Consider the following 23,094-nt stretch of genomic DNA (forward strand, 5'->3'; position numbering starts at 1 on the left):
ATGACGAGGCATCTGAATGCAAAGCACAAGCTGCAGTGGAGTACACAACTGAAAAAAAAAAGGAAAAAACTGAGGTTCTTCCTGCTCCCTCTTTTGCTACACTCTCAGCCACTTCCCCCCCTCCTGAGCAACAGGGCCACATGGTTCCTGTAAAGATAGGATGTGACAGCACCACCACCATTAGTGTTATTGGGCATCTACTTTCTTGGTGCACGTCCTACCACCACCGAGGATTGCTGAGTGTTTTAGGAATGTTTCTCTGTCTATGTTGCCTCCTCCTCCTCCTCCTACTCCACTTCCTTCACCAACTTCTCATCTACTCAGCATAACATCTGCACTAGAGTTGAGCGAAACGGGTCGGTCAAATTCAAAAGTCACCGACTTTAGCTAAAGTCGGGTTTCACCAATCGAAACCCGACCATAGCGTGAGGTCGGCCATGAGGTCGCTGACCCAAGCGCCAAAGTCGCATTTGAAATAATGTTTCCAGCGCCTTTTCTCAGCCAATGATGGTGGAAGCACACTGTGGGCAACGTGATGACATGGGCAGCGGCCACCACTATCTTAAAGAAGGGCATTGAAGTGATTGGGTGGCTTTGTGTGGCGTCACAGTGGCTATAAAAGGCCATGACCGCCATCTTACTTCTGCCAATCTTAGAATAGGGAGAGGTGCTGCTCCTTATTCTGAATAGGGAGAGCGTTAGGCAGGGAAGAAGAAAAAAAATTTGCTTCTGCTGATAGCGCTTTTCACTGTACAGTTAGTGTGCAGTGACAGGGGAGGATTTTTGTTGTGTGCAGCAGCGCTGGTGGTGATTAGGCTGCCTTTTAAGGCTACCTGATAGCTACATTGCTGTGTGCACACTGCTGTTCAAACTGCTTTTTTCAAAGCACTCCAACTTTTATTATTTTGTTCTGGTCAGTTACCAAGCGTTCATTTTTTCACACACCGCATAGCGGTGTACGCTCCTCACACACTACCGTGTACCGGCTGGTATCACGGACAAATACAAACTATCTGTGTGTGACTCTGGAAAAATAAACCGAGGAGATTTTCGATTTTTCCAGACCTACACCGTGTAGAGCTGTCCGCTTTTCAAACAGTTTCGTATATCTGCTGTTTGATAACGGTCAAAACTATACAGAGACAGCGTGTGTCAATCCGTATAAAAATAGACGGAGATTTACAATTTTCCATACAGACACCGTATAGCGGTGTACGCTCCTCACACACTACAGTGTACCGGCTGGTATCACGAACAAATACAAGCTATCTGTGTGTGACTCTGGAAAAACAAACCGAGGAGATTTTCCATTTTTCCAGACCTATACCGTATAGAGCTGTCCACTTTTCAAACAGTTTTGTATATCTGCTGTTTGATTACGATCAAAACTAGACAGAGACAGCGTGTGTCACTCCGTATAAAATTAGACAGAGATTTACAATTTTCCTTACAGATACCGTATAGCGGTGTATGCTCCTCACGCACTACCGTGTACTGGCTAGTATCACGGACAAATACAAGCTATCTGTGTGTGACTCTGGAAAAAAAAACCAAGGAGATTTTCCATTTTTCCAGACCTACACCATATAGAGTTGTCCGCTTTTCAAACAGTTTTGTATATCTGCTGTTTGATAACGGTCAAAACTAGACAGAGACAGGGTGCGTCACTCCGTATAAAATTAGACGGAGATTTACAATTTTCCATACAGACACCGTATAGCGGTGTACGCTCCTCACACACTACCGTGTACCGGCTGGTATCACGGACAAATACAAGCTATATGTGTGTGACTCTGGAAAAACAAACCGAGGAGATTTTCTATTTTTCCAGACCTACACCGTATAGAGCTAAAAAAAACCCCAAAAAACTGAACTGGAGTAGACTTGAATGACATGCATGATGTAAAAGCATGTTCACACTGGCCATAAAAGCAAGCAAAACCAAAGGAAAAAACAATGTGTGTATATACCCTAATGAAAATAAATAAGTAAAAAAGCAAGTGCATTAAATAACATAGGGTACTTGGTAAACACTATTTTGATCAAAAAAGTATAAAGCTGTCCCACCACGGCAAGGTGTACCCATTTGAGACAGTAACTACACTAACGGTTAAAACCTACCTAGTGTGAATAGTGGCAGAGTCTCTGGGTCCCAAACGGACACCCAGCTTCAGAGGGACTATAAGTGAACTACACAGCTCAGTAGAAAGGAGGCCACACCCTATTTGTTCTGAATACAAAAATGCTGAAGAAAAACAAAAAAACTGAACTGGAGTAGACTTGAATGACATGCATGATGTAAAAGCATGTTACCATATAGAGCTGTCCGCTTTTCAAACAGTTTCGTATATCTGCTGTTTGATAACGGTCAAAACTAGACAGAGACAGCGTATGTCATTCCGTATAAAAATTGACGGAGATTTACAATTTTCCATACAGACACCGTATAGAGCTTTCCGATTCTCAAACAGTATTGTATATTTGCCGTCCGCATTATGGTCACATCTATACAGAGTCAGCGTGTGTATGTGACACTCTGTAAATACATATACAGACATTTCCATTTCTCCATATACCGTATTGAGCTGTCCGATTCTCAAACAGTATTGTATATCTGCTGTTCGCATTACAGTCACATTTATACAGAGTCAGCGTGTGTGTGTGACACTCCATAAATACATATACGGAGATTGTTAGTTACACAAAAAACGTATACAGCTGTACACTTCTGATACAGTACCGTATATCTGCTTGTTGGATTACGGTCAAATACATACTGGGAGATCGTCTGTGACTAACAAAATATATACGTAGATTTAATTTTTTTAATAAACCTTACACAGGTGGACGCTCCTCATACAGTACCATCTCTCTGCTGGTATTTTTGGTACATTTTCCCAAACATGAGGAAGTATGATGGAAGAGGCCGCGGACGTGGGCAGGGGGGCGCGGCTGGTACTGATGGTGGTGGTGCATCGGCTGGTTCTGGCAAAAGCACAATAGCAGCTAAGGCAGGAGGTGTTGGGCCTGCGTCATCGTCTGGCCCAAGAAGGCCTGTAAGGTTCCCTTTTCTTGGAGTAGGAAAACCGCTTTTAAAGCCGGAGCATCAGGAACAGGTTTTGGCGTACATTGTCGAAACAGCCACCAGCTCTATTGCCTCCTCTTCTGAACGTTCGAAACCTGCAAGCACTGAGTCATCAGTGCAGGGTTCTGGTCAGGAAAAACACCTTTCCTTGTGTCCTTCACCCCCACCAAAAGTTAAGGATGCAGCAGCCCACACTTCAGATTACTCTATGGAGCTTTTTTCACATACCATGCCTGGGTTATCCAGTCAAATCCTGAATTCCCCAGTCCAAGATGAATATGACATGGAGTGCACTGATGCACAGCCACTGCTAGATGATTCTGCTGGTACATTGGCCCAGAGCACTACATTGCCCTCGCAGTCTACTGAGCCAGAATCTGACCCTGATGAAACTCAGGTGCCCCTTCCCGCATACTATACCACCTTACACGGTGACACAGAGGAAGGTAAAGAGGAAGGTGCAGATGACTTTGAAGAGGAGGTGATGGACGACCCAGTTCTTGACCCGGTTGGCATCCATTGGGGGAGGAGGGTGGTGCTGGCAATAGTTCAGATAAGAAGAAGGATCCGCAGCAGGCATTGACATCGCAGCAGCGGTTATCTTCCAGGCCCGTAGCTGTCCAAAAACGTGGACCAAAAACTAAAAGAGTTGCAGGACAGCTTGGCCAGACGGTCAACTTAGCACAGCGTGCAAGGCCAGTAAATGTATACCATAGTAGGAAGAGTGCAGTGTGGCACTTCTTTGTCCAAAATCCTACTGATGAGGCAAAGGTTACCTGTAAGAAGTGCGGAAGGACCTTTAGCCGAGGTAAACAACTCAGAAATTTGAATACCAGTTGCATGCTTAGACATTCAATCAACATGCACTTGCAAGCGTGGACAGACTACAAAACCTCAGGTAGCACATGTGCACCTGCTCCGACTGAAGGTAGCCAGCAACGCTCCATCGCTTCCCCCACTGTAAGGCCACTGCCACCGTTAAGCACACCACCAGCACTAAATGTTGAGGTGTCGTCGCAAGGCCAAAGCACTCAGGGAATCACAATGGTTTTGCAACACAACACTGAATCTAGGCCATCACCACCAATACCATCACCAACCCACCTCTCACTCCGTCCGGTCCACCGCTACTTCCCCCATATGCAGCTCTCAAGTCCAGCTCACCCTACCAGACACTCTGAGTAGGACAAGAAAGTACTCATCCTCTCATCCGCGTACACTGTGTTTGATCGCCTACATTGCCAAACTAATCTCATTAGAGATGATGCCCTACCGTTTGGTTGAAAGCGAAGCTTTCTGCGAGCTCATGGCCTACGCAGTCCCACGCTATGACCTACCCAGTCGGCACTTCTTTTCTCGAAAAGCCATCCCAGCCCTCCACCTGCATGTGAAAAACCGCATTGTCCATGCACTCAAGCAATCAGTGAGTGGAAAGGTGCACCTCACAACAGATGCATGGTCCAGTAGGCATGGCCAGGGCCGTTAAGTGTCCATCACTGCGCACTGGGTTAATGTGGTGGATGCAGGCTCCACAGGGGACAGCGGTGGTGGAACAGTGCTGCCTAGCCCACGGTATAGGAAACAGATGGCTGTAGGCTTTCGACCCTCCTCCTCCTCCATAAGAGAAAGCTCGTCCACAGAGCGCAGTCGCACGAGCACTCCATCCGCAGCTAGCAGTGTTGCACACGAGGTGTCCCACTATCGAACAGTTAGTGGTTAGCGTCAGCAGGCTGTGTTAAAGATGAAGTCTTTGGGCGACAACAGACACACCATGGAGGTACTGGCCGACTACTTGCAGCGACAAACTGAGTCATGGCTGGGCAGTCTACATCTTGAGCCAGGCAAGGTAGTCAGTGATAACGGCCGTAATTTTGTGGCAGCCATAGCCCTTGCAAAACTCACACACATACCTTGCCTGGCTCACACTTTGAACCTGGTGGTGCAGTGTTTCCTTAATAATTATCCGGAGTTAACATCCCTGCTCCATAAGGTGCGAAGACTGCTCGCACATCCGTCGCTCGTCCGTACACTCCAGTCGTATGCAGAAGCTGCAGCGATTTCTCCACCTCCCCAAGCACCGCCTAATCATAGACTTGCAACAAGGTGGAACTCCACTCTGCACATGGTTGAGAGGCTGTGCGAACAGAGGCAGGCTGCAATGCATTTGTGGGAGGATACACGGGCAGGCAGTTTGAGGAAGACATGGAATTGACGGGTGTGCAGTGGTCAAAGCTGAAAGACCTCTGTAAAGTCCTTCATTGTTTTGAGGAATGCACATGGCTGGTAAGCGTGGACGATGCCATCATAAGCATGAGCATCCCACTTATGCGTCTGCTCATGCAAAGTTTGACGCACATTAAGGATCTGGCATCTGCAGCAGAAGAGAAGGAACAGGAGGAGGAGAGATGCCTTGCTGACAGTCAGCCATTGTCTGGTCAGGGAACTGTCCTGGACGAGGTGGAGGAAGAAAAGGAAGAGGAGGAGGAGGAGGATGAGGGGATGATTATTTTGGGCAGGAGGATGCTTCTCAGGGGGCAAGAGAAAATGTTGGTGTTCCAAGGTCAGGTATAGGGTTTGTGCGTGACTGTAGGGATGTGGATTTGCCAGAAAGTGCTCCTCAACCCAGCACTCGCAGTGCATCATTGACACCTGGAACATTGGTCCACATGTGCGATTATGCCTTGCGGATCCTAAAAAGGGACCCCCGCATTGCCAAAATGATGAAGGATGCCGACTACTGGCCAGCATCCTCGATCCACGCTACAAAGGCAAATTACACAACATCATGCCACAGGAGAACCTAGAAATAATATTGGCAAACAAACAAGCAACTCTGGTAAACCGTTTGTTTGAGGCTTTCCCAGCACACAGCAGCGGTGCTGGTTTTCCCACGACCTGTAGTGGGCACAATGGAAGAGGTGTTCGTGGTGCACACAGCCAAAGTGGCGTTGGAGACAGGGGTTTCATGACCATGTTGTGGACTGATTTCTCAAGTACCGCTCACACGACTGCTAATACTGCATCGATTAAAAGTGACAGGAGACAGCAGTTGTCAACTATGGTTACAAACTACTTCTCCTCCCATAACGATGTTCTCCCTCACAGGTCATTCCCCTTTGACTATTGGGCCTCTAAACTGGACACCTGGCCTGAATTGGTACAATATGCCTTACAGGAGCTCGCTTGCCCTGCTGCTAGTGTGTTATCTGAAAGAGTCTTCAGTGCTGCTGGATCAATCCTGACAGAAAAAAGGACCCGTCTGTCGACCCAAAATGTTGATGATCTAACCTTCATTAAAATGAACCATGCATGGGTTTCAAAGGATTTTGTCCCACCTTCCCCTGATGACACATAGGTTGCCAGAAAACTGCCTCGCTTTTGTCCTCCTCTTCCTCAGACTTGCCCAATTCCGCCATTTGCAGCTGCTGAATGTCCAGCCTACACATCATCATATGCCATTTTTTAAACCTCCCTAACTGGGTTGCCCCCCCCAAGGGCTGGGGTCAACACGTGGCGCACCCGGGCAAATGCCGTTGCTCTGAACAGGTGGATGGGTCCACTGATGGCCGACGGCACTGGCACAGGGCCCCTCATAGTACAATACAGTGTATCTGACGGTGGGGGGGCCCACTCGCCGTCAGACACACCAGCGTACTATGAGGGGCCCTGTGCCAGTACCGTCGCCAATGAGTGTGACCCCCCTGCTTGGTCATGGCCACAGCACTTGCAAGTTGCAATACTTACCTCTCCGTGCTCCACTGCTGTGTAGTCTGGGCAGTTAAATCCTTCACATGGACGGCCACTTGAAATTTGGTGTATTGATCAATGATGGTTAAGATGTAGCTATGGCCTGTCCTGCTGGCCTCTACCTTCAGATAATCAATGGCTACCATTTGAAATGGATGTCAACTTACAAGCGGATGCAGTGGTGGTTTATGATGACCTTTCACACTTGTGATAGTCACAGACGTGTGACATTCCTGCCACCATTTTTCAATGTCTCCTCTCATGCCAATCCAATAGAATCGCCTACGGCCTGTGGCTTCTATCTTTTGCACTCCAAAATGACCAGACACATCATGATAGGCAGTGAGGACCATGTATACATCTCTCCCTGTGATCACAATTTGATGGAGACGAGTAACGGTGAGGTGATCCATGCTACTGCGATAAAGCAATCCTTTCTTCACAAAGAATCGTTTTCGCTGTCTCCACAGACACAGTAATTGAGGGTCTGCATTGCCTCTGCAACATCTACCGGGAGGTTTTCACGCAATGAGTAATTCCCAAATTTCTGCAAACACTCGACTTTCCATCTGTACTTGTATCCATGTAGTTTCCAGTAGCGGAGAGTCTGGACTGGCTTACTGAGATTGAAATATATACGAAGATTTAAAAGTACCACAACACTGTATACTGGTGTACGCTTCGAATACCTTTCCCTTTTTCTACTTTTTAAATTCTGGTGTAATACATAGTGAGCCTGTGAGTGTCTGTGTCTGACTCCGGAAGTATAGACGGAAATTTACAATTACCCCTAGACTGGATACACCTGGTATGTGCTGATACAGTACCTTTGTTCAAAATTTTTTATTACGGTATCATCCATAGTGAGTGAGCGTGTGTGGTTTACGCCTTCTATATATACTCGATACAGCTTGTATCTTGTTATACAGTACCTTTGTTCGACATTTAGTATTACTGTCAAATCCATACTGAGTGAGGGTCTGAGAGTGACTACGGGACTATGTATACAGAGATTTCAATTGTACCCTATAATATATATACTTGCTATCTTGTTATCCAGTACCTTTGTACAATATTTTGTATTATGGTCAAACCCAGACTGTATGAGCGTCTGAGGGTGACTCCGGAAATATATACCGAGATTTCAAATTTGGCCAACATTGTATACAGCTGTACGCTTCTGATACAGTAACCTTTTTTGCTATTTAGATTCTGGTGTAATCCATAATGAGCCTGTGAACGTCTGTCTGTTACTCCAGAAATATATTTGGAGATTTAAGATTACCCCAACACTGTATACAGCTGTATGCTTGTTTTACATTACCCATTTACAGCTTTTCATATTCTTGTGTAATCCATACTGGGCCTGAGAGCGTTTGTGTTTGCCTCCTGAAATATATACAGAGATTCAGAATGTTTACACTATACTATATATACCTTGTATCTGGTGATACTGTACCCTTTTTCAACTTTTTATTTTATTGTGTAATCCATACTGAGCCTGTAAGCATCTGTGTATAACTCATGAAATATATACAGAGATTTACTGTTATCCCTAGACTGTATAGAGCTGTACGCTTCTGATACAGTACCATATATCTGCTGGTATTTTGGGTTCATTTTCGAAAACATGAGGAAGTATGGTGGAAGAGGACGCGGACGTGGGTGTGGGGGGCCACCTGGTACTGATAGTGGTGGTGGTGCATCTGCTGGTAGTGCCAAAAACACAATAGCAGCTAAGGCAGGAGGTGTTGAGCCTGCGTCTTGGTGTAGCTCCGGAAGACCTGTAAGGCTCTCTTTTCTGGGAGTAGGTAGACTGCTTTTAAAACCGGAGCATCAGGAACTGTTTTTGGCTTACATTGCTGAAACGGCCTCCAGCTCTATCGCCTCCTCTTCTGAAGTTTCAAAAAATGAAAGCACTGAGTCGTCAAGTGCTGGCTCCTGGTCAGGAAGAACCCCTTTCCTTGTGTCCTTCACCCCCACCAAAAGTGAATGATGCAGCAGGTCACACTTCACATTAGTCCATGTAACTCTTTCTCACCTACCATGCCTGGGTTATCAAGTCAAATTGTGAATTCCCCAGTCCAAGATGAATCTGACATGGAGTGCACTGATGCACAGCCACTGCTAGATTTTTCTGCTGGTACATTCACTCAGAGCACTACATTGTCTTCGCAGTGGCCCATTATATATGGAGCATTATTAGAGCCATCATACACTGGAGCATCATCCATGAGGCCCATCATGTACTGGAGCATTGTAAATGGGGCAGATCAGACACTGGAGCAGCATTTATGGGGCCCATTATACATTGGAGCATTAGAAATGGAGCCCATTATATATGGAGCATTATTAGGGCCCATCATACACTGGAGCATCATCCATGAGGCCCATCATATACTGGAGCATTCCAAATGGGGGACATCAGACACTGGAGCAGCATTTACAGGGCCCATTATACACTGGAGCATTAGAAATGGAGCCCATTATATATGGAGCATTATTAGGGCCCATCATACACTGGAGCATCATCCATGAGGCCTATCATATACTGGATCATTCTAAATGGGCAGATCAGACACTGGAGCAGCATCTATGGGGCACATTATACACTGGAGCATTAGAAATGGGGCCCATTATATATGGAGCATTATTTGGGCCCATAACACACTGGAGCATCGTCCATAGGGACCATCATATACTGTAGCATTATGTGGAGCTCATCATATACTGTATGGAACATTATATGTGATCAATTATTCTGTATGGAAAAATATATGGGGCTCATTATTCTGTATGGCGCACAATGAGGTGGCCATAATACTGTATGGAGTAATATACTGTCCTTTTTTTGAGCTATTGTACAATTTAAAATAGATCAGTCATGTCATGTAAGCAGTGAAGTATTTGTCATTGTACTATACCTATATTTCTGTGCCGTATCGGAGCATCATGAGTTGTGGTATGTGTTAAAGGGGCACACTGACAATCTTTGGCCCAGGGCACACGAAAACCTGGAGCCAGCCCTACCCCCCCACAACTTTAGCCAAATAACACCCAGTTTTTAATGCGTAACTATTATTATGAAGTAAATTAAGGTTGACAAGCTTCAGTAATAAGAATTGATGTTTTTGGCATTGAAATGGGCACTGTAGGTGTGTTTACTGTCCTCCACTCCCTGTCGAATTTGCTTCCCCATTGACTCGCATTGGGTTTTCGTGTTTCAGTCGGCCTCCGACTTTTCCCTATAGTCGTCCGATTTCATTCGACCTGACATTTGCGAAAGTCGGGTTTCATGAAACCCGACTCGACCCTAAAAAAGGCGAAGTCGCTCATCTCTAATCTGCACCACTAACTTCAGCACAGCTAGGGAAAAAACTACAGCAGGCTGTCTTGAAACTCATCTGTTTGTGGGAAAAATACCACAACGTGCAGGAGCTGTGGATGGGGATCAAAATACAGTCAGATGAATAGTTGGTGTCACTGAACCTCAAGCCTGGCTTGGTGGTGTGCGATAATGTGTGAAATCTTGCAGCAGCTCTGGGCCTAACCAGTTTGACGCACATCCCTTTCCTGGCACATGTGCTGAATTTGGAGGTGTGAGTGCTTTCAGCATTCTCACCCTGCTGCTTGCCTGTCTGCGCTCATATGCGACGTATCACAAAGTGGAACTTCATCTTGCACATGCTGGAGAAACTTTGCGTTAACTGAGACACAGTCCATAGTCTTCACAACATTTACAACAGGCTTCACACTGCATTGTTCCTTCTCTTTCCCTGCACTTCTCTCACAGTTGTATAGCACGTACCCAGGTCATACCATCCCAGATGAGCCTTCAGCATCCTCCCTGTTCAGCTCTGCTACGGAAATATATTCGCCTGTCTGTTTCGCCCCAGATGTGAAATCATCAGCTCCCGAAGTCAGTTGCCACATGGCGAGCGACCTGCCCTTCTGTACTGTCCCTTGCGATGACACAGCATCCTCCTGGTTCAAACTCACCGTTTCTGGAAGTTCCCTTAGCTGTTTCACCCTGGACCTGAGGGCATCAGCCCAAATGATATGTTGCCACATTCTGGAGCCACCTGTGTCCCTGCCACTGTGAATTCCTGCTGTACTAGCCTGCTGCTGTCCTGGCCTGGTGCTGTGGATGTCTGGGCTCCTAGCTTGAACATTACGGAGCTGCCACGCTATTACTGAGCACATAAGCCCGCACAAGGGTATTCGGGTATTAACCCTGGGCCCTAAGGCCCGTGCTCACAGAAGGGCACCCTGGTCTGCACTGACTAAACTTCAGGAAAAGCTCCTGCTTACCCTGCAGCATGCCACTCCTAGTTAACTATTAACTAATTGGTTTCCTATTCGTACTATACTATACACTAGGGGAAAACACTGTACACTATGATGCCCCCATCTAATGGCCAAACATGAACACTACACTTACCCTGTACACTATACATAGCAGCATTACAAAAGCATAACATTATTCATATATACATTCAGTAGAAGACGGTAATGCACATAACAGTTAGCAGTACCATCATATATTACAAATATACATATACTGATATTACATGGCACCGGGAAGAAAGAGAAAGGCAGAGACATAAACAAACATAATATATCATACCCCCTACACCATCATCAGCGTTACTATCTCACTTCTATGCCTCCTAGAAAAAACGCTTCAGGCGATGATGGATGAGGTGGTGATACTGGAGGAAGAGGAGGCAGAACAGAAATCATTCACACCATTATCAGGTCAGTCGTCCACACATGGCTTAGAGAATGGGTTCCTGTACCAACAGCGGCCAGGTATACAACTGTCCAGCCAGGGGACATTTTTTGAGGATGAGGAACCGTGTTCACAGCATGATGGCACTAAAAGCAGCTCACGGGCATAACTGGAGCGTGGCTGGGTAGTCGTTGCCTCTAGGGAGCCTGGCACTTATGAGAAAATACATGCTGCTGTGCCTGTGCAATGAATGCCCAGTTGCCTGGATTGTTACAAGTGCTGATTATTGGGTGGCCATCCTGTTAGATCCCCGCTATAAGAACAAAGTGCCATGCCTTACTTCCGTTACTAGATTGTGAATGGAAAATGCGGGAATACAAGCGTTTCCTGATAGACACTACTGACGGGTCCTCACACAGAAAGTGGGGGCTCAGTGGAAGTACAAGCAGAGGAAGAGGAAGTGGCCAGCACAGCTGGGGTACCCACACCACCTTGAAAGTGAGAATTAGCATGGCCAAAATGTGGAAAACCTTCCTCTACATGCACAACATCCAGCACCACCATCTGATAATGTTTGTATTAGCAGGATAGAGCCTTCAATATCTATTTATATATGCCCAGCCTGGTGTTTAAGAGGCTATTATAGGAGCAGCAGCGTGCGTTATTCATATATCACCTGATTGTACTATTTTCCAATTTTTGGTATTGGCTTCTATGATTGCTTCTTTGTGTATTTAAATACTGGTATTATTCCTCTATGATTGTATGCCTTAATATACTCATGCAACAACTGCATTACCTATTTTAGGTTCCAGGGCTTGGCTTTCAGCCTTCATATTTACAACAATTGTCTTGTACGTGTAATTACATATGATTTTTGCACATTTCAATACATTTACAGTTGTTGTGATTGCATATGGTATGCTATTTATATAATCACTCAGACCATTCATTGTTATTTGTACAGGAGTGTTTGGCCAAGGGGGTGTGGCTCTATTATGAGCCCAGGATTTTGTGCATGTCACATAAGTGACGTTTTTTAATGTTTTTAAAGATACTTTGTGTTTGTCATTGGTGTCCAAATAAAGATTTACATGCTTTTGCTAAATCCATTGCTGGGTGATCCCTTGTGACCTATACTTCTTTCTTTATTATGTATTAGCAAGATGCAGCATTTCTGTTATGCCTGTGTAGCAACTCACTTGGGATTAATAGGTTATTATAAACTTAAAAACCACAATTGACCATGCCTCTTCCTGTTCAGGCTAGATATCCTGTCACTGCAGACCCTACTGGTACCTGCGGGTGGCAGAGATAGTCCTAACCACAGAACTAGGAGATGACAACTCACACCTAACCTGCTTAAACAGCCATTGAGTAGCTTCAATTCCTCCTCAATAACCATAGGGCATAGCAGAGTGTGAATTAACTATAAAAGGAGAAGCATGCTGAACAATGGAAAGATGTTAGAGTCAGTAAAGCAAATAATGAAATACCAAACTGTCATGTCCCATGATTTGTTAATCGTACAGTATTGCATTATTATTGTGTTGTTATATTGCGCTGTTTAGTTGTATACTATAAGGTTTGCTCTCTTTAGAAGTTGATCCTTCCTCTCTCCCTGTCTCTTTGATGTAGCTCTGATGTCAGTATCCCCTCCCTTCTTCCCCATTAACTGTATCAGCCATCTTAGAAGCCCATTTGGTTGCAGCTCTGGTCAGAAAAGTCTTTTTTTTACGAAGTGTATGTGTGCATATCTTCAAGAATTCAGATAGAAAATAAACCTTCTGGAATCTTCAGATGTACCTCCTACAGACAGGGCTGGTTTTAGGCAAAGTGGGGCCCTAGGCAAAGTTTAAAATGGGGCCCCAAATGCTAACATATTGCATATCACACAGAAGCATTTCGGTTGTAGTTACATGCGCTGAGTTCAGGCTGCTAAACAAGCGTGATCAACAATACTGAAGTCGTTCAACACTTGTTTCCCAGACTCTTTCCACCAACTGAGAAAGAATGACGCGGACAGAACAATCACTAATGGATCACTAACAAATCACCATACAGTATCATGTTACCAGCAGCACATCTACAGTCTTCTATATAATATAATGTGCCCCATAGTCCTCCATATAGTATAATACACTCCTCACAGTCCTCCATATAGTATAATACACTCCTCATAGTCCTTCATATAGTATAATACACTCCTCATAGCCCTCCATATATTAAAATACACTCAGTCCTCCATATAATATAATACACTCCTCATGGTGCTCCATATAGTATAATGCACCCCATAGTTCTTCATATAATGTATTCCCCATAGTCCTCGATACAGTATAATGCAGCCCACATATAGTACAATGCAGCCACCGCATAGAGCATAATGCAGCCACCCCACAGAGTATAATGCAGCCTCGCCATACAATATAATGTAACCCCCCATAGAATATAATGCAGCCCCCCTCTTATAGTATAATGCAGCCACCCCTTAGAGCATAATGCAGCTACCCCACAGAGTATAATGCAGCCACTCCACAGAATATAATGTAACCCCCCATAGAATATAAAGCAGCCCCCCTCATATAGTATAATGCAGCCCCGCCATAGAATATATGGCAGCCCCCTCATAGAGCATATTGCAGCCCCCATAGAATATAATGCAGCCCCTTATATAGTATAATGTAGCCCCTCCACAGAATACAATGTAGCCCTCCTCATAGTATAATGCAGCCCCCATAGAATATAATGTAGCCACCTCATAAAGTATAATGAAGCCCCCATACACTATAATCTAGCCCCCCATAGAATACAATGTAGCCTCCTCATATAGTATAATGTAGTCCCCTCATAGAGTATGATGCAATCACCCCCCATAGAATATAATAAATATAATACAGCTCCCCATAGAATATAATGTAGCCCCAAATAGAATATAATACAGCCCACCTCCCCATAAAATATAATGTAGCCCCCATATTATATAACACAGCCTCCCCATAGAATATAATGTAAAATGTACCCCCTATGGTATATAACACAGCCACATAGTATATAGCCCAGCCCCACATGCATGGTATATATAGCCCAGCACAACATGGTATATACAGCCCAGCACCACATGGTATATACAGCCCAGCACCACATGGTATATACAGCCTAGCCACACATGGTATATACAGCCCAGCCACACATGGTATATACAGCCCAGCCACACATGGTGTATACAGCCCAGCCACACATGGTATATACAGCCCAGCACCATATGATATATGCAGCCCAGCCACACATGGTATATACAGCCCAGCCACACATGGTATATACAGCCCTGCCACACATGGCATATAAAGCCCAGCCACACATAGTATATATAGCCCAGCACCACATTTCATATAACCTCCCTCCCCCTTCCCTCCTTCCTGAGAATGGCCCCACAGTCCAGCACACACAACGATATATTAAAAAAAACCCAACACACTCCTCACCTTCTCTTCGTGCCAGTGCTGCTGGCTGCTCCCGGCTTCTGTCTCCTGTTCTGCCTGGTACACAGTGCGTGCGCAATGACATCATCATGCACCCGCTGTGTGTCAGAGGCAGAGCAGGGAATGATGGGAGAGGGAGCATTGGCTGACGCTCTCTCCTCCATCATTGCTTTGAACTGTACCGGCCTCTATGACGCCGGTATAGTTCAATGTGGCGGGGGCGGGGGGAGTCGGCGCTGGGGCAGGCGGGCCCCCCTGCCTCACAGGGGCCCCATAGTGGTGGCATGATGTGTTGCTAGCTGGGAGCCCCTGGGGGAGCAGGGGCCCTAAGCAGCTGCCTGGTCTGCCTGCCCCTAACGCCGGCCCTGCCTACAGAGTTCTAGCTTAGGACACTATGTGTGAGTGCGGTGAAAGAGGCAGCCTAGAAATGGTGTCTGACAGCGCCCTACACTTGCAGCTTACTTATGTAGTCAGAATACAAACAAAGAATAAAGAAATTACTATTAACAAATATACAGCCTGCTTACTAAAGATAAACAGAAGATAGGTGCCAAATATAGCAAAGAAACAGAAAGGCGAAAACCCTTAGCTGAAAGCTCACAGACTGGCTACAAACATGAATAGAATGTAAGAACATGTAAATCAATCTATCACCAGCAGGAAACGACAGCTGGAGGACAGAATGTAAAGCTGCACTCAAAAGGTGATAGGCAGATAAATGAAAACACCTGTGTTAAGCTAGACAGACTGCAGCCAGAAAACAGAGCCCAAACACCTAGAGAACACAAGCTGAAGGGATGGAATCAAGGAGCATGATAGTTTCAACAACGTAGTGCAAGAGTATGTGTCCTCACGTCTCCATGTACTGAGTGATGGGTCTGCCCCATTTAATTCTGAGTCTCCAAATTAGACACATGGCCTGAGCTTGCCCTTTATGCCTCGGAGTTGCTGACCTGTCCTGTGTCAAGTGTGTTGTCAGAAGAACGTGTGTTTAGCACATCAGGGGGTGTGATCAAAGACAGACACATCCGCCTGATCATAGCCAAGGTAAGCAAGCTCACATTCATTAAAATGAACCAGGCATGGATTCCACAGGGCTTGTCCATAACTTTGACCTAATAGAGAAGTATACCAGCCACACCCAGTCATTGTTATACTCCTCAGTAGTTTATTTATTCTATTTGATATTAACAATGTTTTGGTGCCTCCCCAAATTAAAAGAAAAGCAACAACAACAGACAGGCTGTTTTCAGAGTACCCCCAACAAGTCAGTTTTGCAGAGTACCCTCACACAGGCTATTATGCAGAGTACCCTCACAAAGCCTTTTTTCACAGTACACCCACACAGGCTGTTTTGCAGAGTACCCCCACAGAGGCTTTTGTGCAGAATACCCCCACACAGGTGTTTTGCAGAGTACCCTCAGAAAGTTTTTGTCAAAGTACTCTCACCAAGATACGTGCAGAATATACACACAAGCTTTTTAGCGCAGTACTGCCACAGACATACTGTAGGTGTACAATAAAAAAAAATGTTTTTCAGGCACAGTATTCCCACACACGGGAATACACACAGAGGCTTTTAGGCACAGCACTCCCACAGACACAGATGCAAAGTTTAACCCCTTATTGCCTTTGGACAGAATAGTGCATCCAATGGCAGTACCCCTGCTTTGATGAGGACTCCGGCGGTGAGCCTGCATCAAAGCCGGGACATGTCAACTAGTTAAATGACGCTGTTTAACCCGCGCTTCAGGCCATCGGGCCGGAAATACTTGCACCGCTGACCCCCGTCACGTGATCGGGGGGTCATCGGTTCGTTGGCCTAACAAACAGAGGTCTCCTTGAGACCTCTATGGTTGTTGATGCCGAATTGCTATGAGTGCCACCCTGTAGCTGGCTCTCATAGCAATTAAGTAAATCTGCTACTTAAAGGCGACCTGAGCATCGCCTCTGTGTAGCAGAGCCGATAGGACTATGGCAGCTTCTAGACTCCCATGGAGGCTATTGAAGCATGCCAAAAGTAAAAAAAAAATAGTTTTAAAAATATAAAAAAATAAAAAATATATAAAAGTTTAAATCACCCCCCTTTCGCCCCATTCAAAATAAAACAATAAAAAAATCCATTTATACCTGCCTACAGTTAGGTCCATATATATTTGGACAGAGACAACATTTTTCTAATTTTGGTTCTAGATATTACCACAATGAATTTTAAGCAAAACAATTCAGATGCAGTTGAAGTTCAGACTTTCAGCTTTCATTTGAGGGTATCCACATTAAAATTGGATGAAGGGTTTAGGAGTTTCAGCTCCTTAACATCGGAAAATCACGAATTTTTTAAATTTTTTTAGCAAACTTTGGATTTTTTTTCACCACTTAGATGAAAAAGAACTTAGACATGTTTGGTGTCTATGAACTCATAATGACCTGGAGAATCATAATGGAAGGTCACTTTTAGCATTTAGTGAACCTAGCAAAAAAGTCAAACAAAAAGCAAATGTGGAATTGCACCTTTTTTTCAATTTCACCGCACTTGGAATTTTTTCCCCGTTTTCGAGTACTTGACATGCTAAAACCAACGATGTCGTTCAAAAGTACAACTGGTCCCACAAAAAATAAGCCCTCAAATGTCCATATTGATGGAAAAATAAAAAAATTATGGCTATGGAAAGAAGGGGAGCGAAAAACAAAAATGCAAAACTGAAAAAAGCTCCAAGGATTAAGGGGGTTCAAAAAAGTGTTTTTTAGGCACATTACTCCCACAGACAGACGTGCAGAGTAAAAAAGTGATTTTAGGTACAGTACTCCTACAAACACAGGTGGAGAGTAAAAAAAAAGTGTTTTTAGGAGCATTATTCTCACAGACAAAGGTGCAGAGTAAAAAAGTGTTTTTAGGCACAGCACCCGCACAGAGACGCATATACAGTGGGTACGGAAAGTATTCAGACCCCTTTAAATTTTTCACTCTTTGCTTCATTGCAGCCATTTGGTAAATCCAAAAAAGTTCATTTTTTTCTCATTAATTTACACTTTGCACCCCATCTTGACTAAAAAAACAAAACAGAAATATAGAAATTTTTGCAAATTTATTAAAAAAGAAAAGGTGAAATATCACATGATCATAAGTATTCAGACCCTTTGCTCAGTATTGAGTAGAAGCACACTTTTGAGCTAGTACAGCCATGAGTCTTCTTGGGAATTATGCAACAAGTTTTTCACACCTAGATTTGGGGAACCTCTGCCATTCTTCCTTGCAGATCCTCTCCAGTTCCATCAGGTTGGATGTTGAACGTTGGTGGACAGCCATTTTCAGGTCTCTCTAGAGATGCACAATTGAGTTTAGGTCAGGGCTCTTGCTGGGCCAGTCAAGAATGGTCAGAGAGTTGTTCTGAAGCCACTCCTTTGTTATTTTAACTGTGTGCTTAGGGTCATTGTCTTGTTGGAAGGTGAACCTTCAACCAAGTCTGAAGTCCAGAGCACTCTGGAAGAGGTTTTCATCCAGGATATCTCTGTACTTGGCCGCTTTCATGTTTCCTTCAATTGCAACCAGTCATCCTGTCCCAGCAGCTGAAAAACATGCCCATAGCATAATGCTGTCACCATCATGTTTCACCGTTGGGATTGTATTGGGCAGGTGATGAGCAGTGCATGGTTTTCTCCACACATACCGCTTAGAATTATCACCAAAAAGTTCTATCTTCATCTCATCAGACCAGAGAATCTTATTTCTCATAGTCTGGAAGTCCTTCATGTGTATTTTAGCAAACTCTATGCGGGCTTTCACATGTATTGCACTGAGAAGAGGCTTCTGTTGGGCCACTCTGCCATAAAGGCCTGACTAGTGGAGGGCTGCAGTGATAGTTGACTTTGTGGAACTTTCTCCCATTTCCCTGCTGCATCTGTGGAGCTCAGTCTCAGTGATCTTGGGGTTCTTCTTTATCTCTCTCACCAAGTCTCTTCTCTCACGATTGCTCAGTTTGACTGTATGGTCAAGTCTAGGAAGACATCTGGTGGTCACAAACGTCTTCCATTTAAGGATTGTGGAGGCTAATGTGCTCTTAGTAACCTTGAGTACTGCAGAAATTCCTTTGTAACCTTGGCCAGATGTGTGCCGTGCCAGAATTCTGTCTCTGAGCTCCATGGGCAGTTCCTTTGGTCTGACATGCACTGTGAGCTGTGAGGTCTTATATAGACAGGTGTGTACCTTTACAAATCAAGTCCTATCAGTTTAATTAAACACAACTGGACTCCAACGAAGGAGTAGAACCATCTCAAGGAGGATCACAAGGAAATGTAAAGCATGTGACTTAAATATGAGTGTCTGAGCAAAGGGTCTGAATTCATATGACCATGTGATATTTCAGTTTTTCCTTAAAAATGTCTACACTTCTGTTTTTTCAGTCAAGTTGGGGTGCAGATTGTGCATTAATGAGAAAAAAATGAACTTTTTGAAATTTGCCAAATATCTGCAATGAAACAAAAGAGTGAAAAATGTAAAGGGGTCTGAATACTTTCCATACCCACTGTAGAATACACACAAGCTTTTTGGCACAGTTCTTCCACAGAGACATGTGCAAGGTACATACACAGGCTTTTTGGCACAGTATTCCCACAGACAAAGGTGCAGAGCACACACAGAGGCTTTTTGGCACTGTATTCCCACAAACATGGGTGGACAGCACACACAGTGGGTTTTTGGCACAGTACTCCCATAAAGTTACGTGCAGAGTACATGTAAAGGTAACATGTAAAAGTACTAATACTTCAGCTCCTGCTGCGAACTCAATGGTGCCGGCAACGGCCGACGCAGTGTCCTCATTAATGGGGTCAAGCCGACAACAATACCCATGTCTCCTGGTGGCAGTGGTCAGCCTCCAGTACCTTCCACTGCCCCTTGTCCATATACTGCTGTGGCTATTAAAGGCACTGGCCACAGACCGGTACGAGCCCAAAGTGGCTCCTTAACTGTCTTAACTGATGTAGTGACGTCCCAAAGGTCAGGACAACCATTCTGTGTTCACGTCAGGGTGCTAGTGTCAGTCCTATGTGGTCCCTCTTAGGCAGCGCATGTGCGGTACTCACGGTCAGGTCGTGTAGAGCACCTGGTACCTTCTGGCTGTCATTGGACACACACCGCACGTTCCGTTCTCCCTGGTTCCCACTGTTGGCGGCGGGCAACGTTGGTCTGCCTTGTGCTGGTACTCCCAGTCGGAGCACTCCTCTCTTGGACTTCTGTGACACCCAGCTCGACTCCGCTCAGGGTGCACGACTCCGTTACATACGGCTCTGCTCTGCTGACACGGCTCTCTCTGCACGGCTCTCTCCACAGGCAACAGAGGCTCCTTCCATACAGCCTTTCGCCAAGTCAGTCCTCTCGGGTGGGGAATTCAGAGCGCGCTGCTCTTTGCACTGTTCCTCGCCAGCGCCAGACTGCAGTCTTTCGCGTGCTTTTTCCTTTTATCCCCCTGCTGCTGTACACCCTTTTCTGGCTTTCCCCACCCCCTCCTGTCAGCAGGAAGCTCCGTCTCCCTAGAGCTTCCCCCAGGCTTCAGGAGAAGGTCCGCCTCCTCAGGCTTCCCCTCGGAAACAGAGGATGCAGCCCTTTCAGTTCCGGACCCGGCATGCAGGTACCCACGGTCCGGTCTATCCCCTTACATACACACACAGAACCAAATACTGTCCATCATTGTTGCGCCAGCCAATCACAGTTATGCCAATACTTTGCATGTCTGTAATGGCTCCGGAAGTGCCCACAGCCTGAAAGCTTGTTGATTGGCTGTGCTGCAACCTTTCAACAAATTTTATTTGTCATCGAACTTAAACAGTAAACTGGACTTTCGGTAAAAAAAAAAAGTATTTGGAGTCCGGTACCGGACACAAGGTGTTCAGTACGAACCCCGAACTTTATTGTTCGGGAACGATCATCCCAAGTAATAAAGTCTTCATTGAAGTAGGCTTACTTCTAAAGTTTCTACGCTGTTCAGTGATCCTGGAATATTATTTCAGTTTTCTCATCAGGTTAATATGACAGAACTTTGCTGGGTTCCAATGTATGTAAATGAAGCACTGATAGATTAGATGTAATTTGTGTAGAATGCACTGGTTGGTTCAGTGTCATGAGATGATATGGTATGGTTGAGACTGCGAGATTGCAAGAGATTTAGAGAACATGGCAATATCAAGACTAGTAAGGTGGTTCCATCAAGGATGTATTTGTTTTCTGAACTGATAGTAGTTGAGAGAAAAAGTAAGAAAATGTTAATAGACTGTGGGTTGATTAGAGGAGAGGTGAGTTTAAGGCTGTGGGCACACGTAGCATTTTAAAACGCTCACTAAAAACCGCACTCCTTCCCAGAAATTGCGCGTTTTTTCCTGCGCGATTTCACCGCGATTTTACCGCGATTATGATCGCGATTTTGCCGCGATTTTCGCGTGCGATATTCAAGCACTTTCCAAGCGATTAGAAGCATCGCTTGGAAAGTGATTGACAGGTTGGTCACACTCGTCAAACATAGTGTTTGACAAGTGTGACCAGGTTTTTACTATTGAGGCCGCCTATGCGGCATCAATAGTAAAAGATAGGATGTTAAAATGCTAAAAAAAAATCAGCGTTCCCAGTAATGTCTTGCGAGACCTGTGATGACGTAGTCTCGCGTTGCTATAGCGATCTCGCGAGACCGCTAGAGTCACGTGAGACTACGTCATTACAGGACCTTGCCACAAGGCATTACTGGGAACGCTGAGGCCCAGGATGGCAGCGCGGGACGTCGGCAGGTAAATATACCCCGATTTTTTATTCTTTTTTTTTACAGGGGTATGGTACCCAGGGCCTGGAGGACAGTCTCCTCTCCTCCACACCGTGGGTACCAACCGCACATGAGACGCTTAACTTCCCGCATGGTGGGCATAGCCACATGCGGGAAGTAAGCGATTCTCATGCATTCCTATGGGTGCGGAATCGCGGCAATTCTTTGCGATTCCGCACAAAAGAATGAGCATGCTGCGATTTTTTCCGCGATGCGATTCCGCCGCGGAAAAAAAGCGCAGCATTAGCACAGCATGTGCGGAATGCCATAGGAATGCTTGGGGGGCGTTCTGTACACGATTTTTAAGCGTTTTCGCAGCGTTTTCGCGCCGAAAATGGCGGCAAAAACGCTTAAAAATCGCTGCGTGTGCACATAGCCTTAGGGTGTGTGCACACGCTGTGGATTCTGCTGCGGATTCGCAGCGGATTTGGTCCTGCGGATCCGCAGCAGTTTCTGCTGCGGTGTACAGTACCATAAAATCCTATGGGAAATAGAAACCGAAGTGCAGACGGTGCAGATTTTTCCTCGCGGATTTGCTGTGGTTTCTAATCCGCAGAAAGAATTGACACGTCAATTCTTTCTGCGGATTCCGCTGCGGTTTACCATCAACTCCATTGTAGAGGTGATAAACCGCAGGGCAAAACCGCAGGTTAATCTGCAGATAAACTGCAGGTCTTTTGACCTGCGGATTTACCTGCAGATTTTGCTAAATCCGCGCGGATCAATCCACAGCGTGTGCACACACCCTTAGAGTAAGTTGAATAGTATGTTTCAATGGGGACCTTGACGTTACCAATGATATCAACAACATCTAGAAGGTTAGACAGGGGGTAGAAGCAAACAGAGTGTACCTTAAAGGAGTGTAAAGGAGGTTAGAGGTGGAGCAGGTTTGTTGCAGATATAAATATGTTTGCAGACAGAAAGGTTCCCCACAGAGTACAGCTGATGGCTAAGGGTCCCAGCAGAAGACGTTTTTGACCAGCTTACTTTTGAGAGACACCTCTAACCAAAAGGAATTGTTAAATGTATGTTTCTGGCTAAGCTGTACTTATTATTATTATGTATTTATATAGCACCATTGATTCCATGGTGCTGTACATGAGAAGGGGTTACATTACATACAAATTACAGATATCACTTACTGAAGACAAACTAACAAGGACAGACTGATACAGAGGGGAGAGGACCCTGCCCTTGTAAGCTTACATTCTACAGGATGGTGGGGAAGGAGACAGTAGCTCC

The 23,094-nt window shown here is 45.2% G+C and overlaps 1 protein-coding gene across 1 annotated transcript in view; it reads right to left on the bottom strand.

Annotated features, from left to right (window-relative positions):
- Positions 1 to 23,094, bottom strand: part of AOC3 (amine oxidase copper containing 3) — a 72,406-nt gene that overhangs the window by 46,963 nt on the left and 2,349 nt on the right. The window lies entirely within an intron of this gene.

The sequence above is a fragment of the Dendrobates tinctorius genome, unplaced genomic scaffold (assembly GCF_039654945.1).
Source record: "Dendrobates tinctorius isolate UK_male_01 unplaced genomic scaffold, ASM3965494v1 ptg000360l, whole genome shotgun sequence".
Taxonomy (NCBI): Eukaryota; Metazoa; Chordata; class Amphibia; order Anura; family Dendrobatidae; genus Dendrobates; species Dendrobates tinctorius.